Here is a 5,597-nt window from a genome sequence, read left to right as displayed (position 1 = left end):
TACCAGTATGAAAACAAGCATAAAATATCAATCAGAGAAATCTGAATGCATTTGGGTTTTTTGAGTGGCTGGAAAATGATGGGGTAAATTATGTGCAAGGGGTAAATTACTGGAAGACAAAAACATTTAGACATTGCAATTGACTCTGATGAGAACTTGTTTATTGTTGATTGAACTTCACTAGATTCCAGGTTGTCATGGACTGTAGAAATCTGACTTGGGGTTATATATGGATATGTGTGTCTGTAGTTTCTGTTCATGTGGCAAAACCAATAGAAAGACCTTCATAGTCTGTATAGTCAAGTGACAACACTTTAAGAGGCATTTAATGGTGTTACCAATTCTAACATTTGACAAGCACTTTAGTCATTTCTTTGTCAAATAAAAATAGAGAAGAAAGTTGCAAGGAAAGTTGATTATAAGCATGCAAAATATGTAGAATTACCAAAAAGCAAGGAATGGAAGTTTCCTGGAAGTCTTAAGATTGTTTTCAAAGAAGCCATAAATGCTTGTTGGGTACCCTTAAGAGATAATTCAATGCCGTATTAAGAAGAAATTTATTAAAGAGTTGTCTAAATATTAAATGAGCTGCCTCGACAAGTAGTGAGCTCCTCATTAGCAAAAAAAATTTATGTCTAAGCTTGACAAGCATTTGGCAGGGGTGATTTTTAAGATTCTTTACAATACATACATATTCAGAGTGTCTACTAAATAAATCAAATTTTCTGTCTATCTTTTAGTCCCAAAGCCAACATGTCAGTTGAGTAGAACAAATTGTTAAAGTTAAAACAACTAAAGAAAAATTTACTCCTCCACTGGGTCATGGAAAGAAGCTAATCCATCAAGGGTCACTATGGACAGGAAGGTGAAGGTGGTTTTATAGGCAGGTGTGCCTTTGTGGGGGTCTTCATGACCACAGAGGGGAAGGGAGATCTGGGGAGACCCCAGGGCTGTGAAGGGCTTGTGGCTGAAGCAACAAACTCAGCTCTATTGGATCAGGTGGGACGTATGAACACGAGGGTGGAAGCAACACATCAAGAACTATTGGAGGAAACAGGATAATTCTGCCTTGAGGGGTAGGTAAAATTAGGTCAAGGGGAAGGAAAGACATTTTCGATGAAAGTCTAACTCCAAAAAGGACTCCTCCTCTGAATGAATTTCCTCATTTTGCTGTAATACCGAAAGCGTGTCTCTGCTTCGCGTTGTTTTGATATGGTCGTGTTGGCGCGCATCCAGGGACATCACAGTGTTGATGAAGGATGCTGAGCTTGGGCCAAAATTCAGGCCCACACAGTCCACCGATGCTCTATTAGGAAAAACCCTTGCACAGCAGAGGCAGGGTAATTATACAGGTTGGGTGAATTGCTTAAAAACAGAGCAGTGCCAAGGACACTTAAGTGGATTGCCCAATCTATACCCCTGCGGTGTAGTCACATATTTTTTCTTCACTGCTCTGAGAACATAACAAGCCACAGTGGGCAGAGACAGAAAGAAAACAGCAGAGTAACTGAGTAGGTACACGAACTGATGGCAGAAATATTCTGAGGTATAAATTCAGGAGATGAAAGCATGGACCTAAAACAAGATTCAATTGCCATAGTCAGTGCCAGTGCTTATCTCTGGGGGAAATCTCCACGTTCAGCCTGAACCAAACTTCAACTACACTAACATTTACAGCCAGCTCTAACAGATATAATACCTGTGTAGAAAACTCGAATTTATTCCAACGTGATTGATACATTAAGAAACAATTTGAGGACAAAGTAGATTTGCTTTTGCTTCTGTGTGATTCCATCCAGGGGGAACACCAGGGATATGTGGAAAACTGCACCTAGCTGAACGGAGCCCTGCAGGGATACACAAGTGCATGCACCTCCATCATCTACCAGCCACCCCAGCTCATTTCCTGAGTTGTGTGACACTAACCACATCCATCCACATCTGGGATTACAACTTTCCCTCCGGTTCCAGATAACCCTTCTCCTATCACTTCACAGTAACTAAAGCTGTACCCCTTTTGATGCCTACTTCTACAAGAGAATTTCAGGGTTTTTTTTTTTTTCCAAGGAAAAGTGCCATATTTCATTGCACCATTTATGTATTTCTTAGCGATTTCATATGTGCAAAAGTGTGCAACTCTTTCATTTGTCTCCTAGCATCTGTCTCACATGTCACTGACTAAAGTTTCGAGTGTGGTGCCCCTGTCCCATTTTTCTTGTAAACCCTGTGGCTTTTATTGTGTTAATTTGTATATAGTGACGATTTTTAGCAACACATGTCACCTCAGAGCAGAACTGATTGTACCCTGGAAATCCTTTGTCTAACATTGGAGGTGACATTATGTAAATTAGATAGAGAGCAACAACTAAGTGTCTCAGAGGACACTGATCCAACCTGATTGCTGCCTTGTAGTGGACCAAAAAAAAAAAAAGGTCAGAAAACAAAAAGCATCTAAGGAAAGAGGAAGGAAGGAAAGGAGACAGGGAGGAGAGAGGAATAAAAGAAAAATACATTGATCATAATTTCCCCATCAGCAATCACGTAACGCTGTTAGATTACTGTCGTCTTTGAATGAATTTGTTCCATACTCTCCCTCCATCATCCCCCATCTAAACCACATTTTCTTTCAAAAATAAAGTTACTGCATGGATTTAATTGTCCTTTACTTCCCACCTTAGCCTGACCCCAGAAGAAGAGCTACTTAAGGTTGCTCTTGACTACTCAGAAGTAGTACCTGAAAAGCGCCTGAGATAGATCCACCTTTCCTTAAATCTGGACTTGGGGGAACTTTACCAGATTAAACCAGATGTTAATGCTGGTTGAGACTCCAGGTGCATTCAGAAAAGCTTGTAGACTCTCAGCTATACACCCAGATACAACTGAACCTCATTTTTCTCAGATTCCATGTTTGTGAGTGTGCCTGCTAGCCGAAATGTATTTGTAAGGCAAAAATCAATATCTGCAGTGATTTCAGAATCATTCACAGATATGCACAGAGCTGAGAAAAATCTGAGTTACTTAAAGGATATGGTCCCAGCTGAGGTCAAACAAGGTGACGCTCTGCCTTCTTATTCTGGCCCTCATGCCATAAACAAATGTTCTTTTCATGATCTATTTCATGCCATGTTTGTTTTTTCTTTTTCCCCAGTGGTTTAAAATGGCCCTGAAGTGTAGTGCTGAAGTGTTGTCTAGGGTTTCTAAGCATGAGAAGGCTGGGATGTGCCTTACAGTCTAAGATGCATTAGACAAGTTTCAATTAGTGTCATGCTATTGGCCACGAGTTCAAGGTTAATGAATCAACAATATATGTTAAATAAAGTGTCTTTAAACAGACACTCTTTTCTATTTTTTAATTTTAAAAAAATTTTAAAATATATCTTTATTGAAGTCCAGTCAGTTTACAATGTTGTGTCAATTTCTGGTGTACAGCACAATACTTCAGTCACATAGGAGCATACATACATTTGTTCTCATATTCTTCTTCACCATAGGTTACTACAAGATATTGAATACGGTTCTCTGTGCTATACAGTATAAACTTGGTGTTTAGCTATCTTATATATAGTAGTTAGTATCTGCAAATCTCAAACTCCCAATTTATCCCTTCCCAACCCCTCCCCCCATAACCATAAGTTTGTCTTCTATGTCTGTGAGTCTGTTTTATAAATAAGTTTGTTTGTCTTTTTTTTTTTTTTTTTTTTAGATTCCACATATAAGTGACATCATGTGGTATCTTTCTGTTTCTGGCTTACTTCACTTAGAATGATGATCTCCAGTTTCATCCATGTTGCTGCAAATGGCCTTATTTTATTATTTCTATGGCACTCTTATAAAGCAAGGTTATGTAGTGATTGACTAAACTGTGACAAAAGGCTTGTGGGAACCTAACCCTGCTTTCTCCTAGGAGCACCGTATTCCTTTATTTAGGGTTCCCAGCAACTTTATGGAACATTACCACCAGGAATAATAAGAATTCCCTGTACTATAAATACATTACGGTAATTGCCTTTTATCTGTCAATAATTCTGCATGCCCTTGTCTTTTCTAGAGATTTGGCACAGGATCTGCACTGAGGTAGAACTTCTTAACTTTGATGTTTCAGACAAAGGCCATGTTGGGTGGTGGTTAATGCTGATAAAAATTGACAGCTGAATGAAGCCTTATTCAATAATTAAGGCATAATGGGGCCCCTACAGTAACTCTTCTGCTTTAAGACCTGGGTGTTGACCTGGATTACTTTTGCTTCTCATGGTAGTAGATAGATTGGTAGAAATTTTGGAGGCTTTGTTTTCTCAAACTTCACAGTAAATATTGTTCATTTGCAATGCAAATGAAAAAGAAATATGATAAAAAAGACAATGTTTTAAAGCTATTATTAGAATTCATCATAATGAAAGATGTAAAAAATGCTAATCTTGCCATGTAAATATATTAAGAGAGAATGACCAGGGTGAGTAATTGACAGACAAATTACTGGCTGCTTTTTCTGTGTTCTTTCCTTTTCCTGAGCTCCTTCTTCATTTTGAAGGAGATAATCAAGGCATTCAAGATTCCTTGCCAAAGAAGAGCATAGTGTTTCAGGACTGAAATCCATTCTGCACTGTAGAGCTCAGGACACCTGATATTTAACATGTTTGAAAGTTATCATGAAAAGAACACCATGCAAATTGTTAGTGAATCCCTACTGTGGACAGCCCCACCAACACATGTCATAGAACTTTGAGTATGATCATCCAGGGGAAGAAGAATTACAAGTGATATCTGTGTAGCTATAACTACATTAGGCATGTGAATGCTCACATAATCTAACTCAAGTAACCAGCCACTGTTTTCTTAGTGATTTATCTTACTACCTAATCTTCACAGACAGACACACACACACTCATAAGAAAATATTCCATTATTATATCTATTAAACTTCAACTGTAAAAACTAAAATACATCAGATTATATTTAAATTATTCTTCCCATTTTATGGATAAGAAAATTAATGTTTCTGTTTACGAAGTCACCTGCCAAAGGATACAAGACTAGGTTACAATGGAAGTGGATTTTAAGCCATTTTTTTCCCTCCAGATTTCTAGCCTTCTATGTGAGCAGTATCTGTAAACTAATCTTAATGGCTCTGAAGTAATTTAAAGCCATAATAATGACAACACAATATTTTTCATGCATTATAAACTAGAAAATGTTTCCAAAACCTCACTTATATGCTATAGTTTGCATTTTCAAAGATAATTATTTTGTTGGCTAAGACGTGATTTTCAATGGGTCTAGTCTTCCACGTAAAGCAAGCAATTATATCATTAAATATGACTTCCTGGAACTCATCTAATTTACCTCATGGAATTAGAATAAAAGCATTTGGCAACTGTAATTTGTTTATTTTTAAGGTGGTGGGAAATTAAACTCTGTTTTGATAGAATAATATTTTCAAAAACAGTAATTTCTAGAAGATGATGATCTTGGTTAGTAACATTTAGAAATGTTTGCTTTGATACTCCTTAGCCAATGTCTCTAAAATGAGGTAGTTTACAAAATGGCTGCTCTGAGATAAAACAAAGGAATGACATTTTGGCCAGCTATGACTGTTCACT

The sequence above is a fragment of the Camelus bactrianus genome, chromosome 20, assembly GCF_048773025.1.
Source record: "Camelus bactrianus isolate YW-2024 breed Bactrian camel chromosome 20, ASM4877302v1, whole genome shotgun sequence".
NCBI lineage: Eukaryota > Metazoa > Chordata > Mammalia > Artiodactyla > Camelidae > Camelus > Camelus bactrianus.
This window is presented reverse-complemented; position numbering follows the sequence as displayed.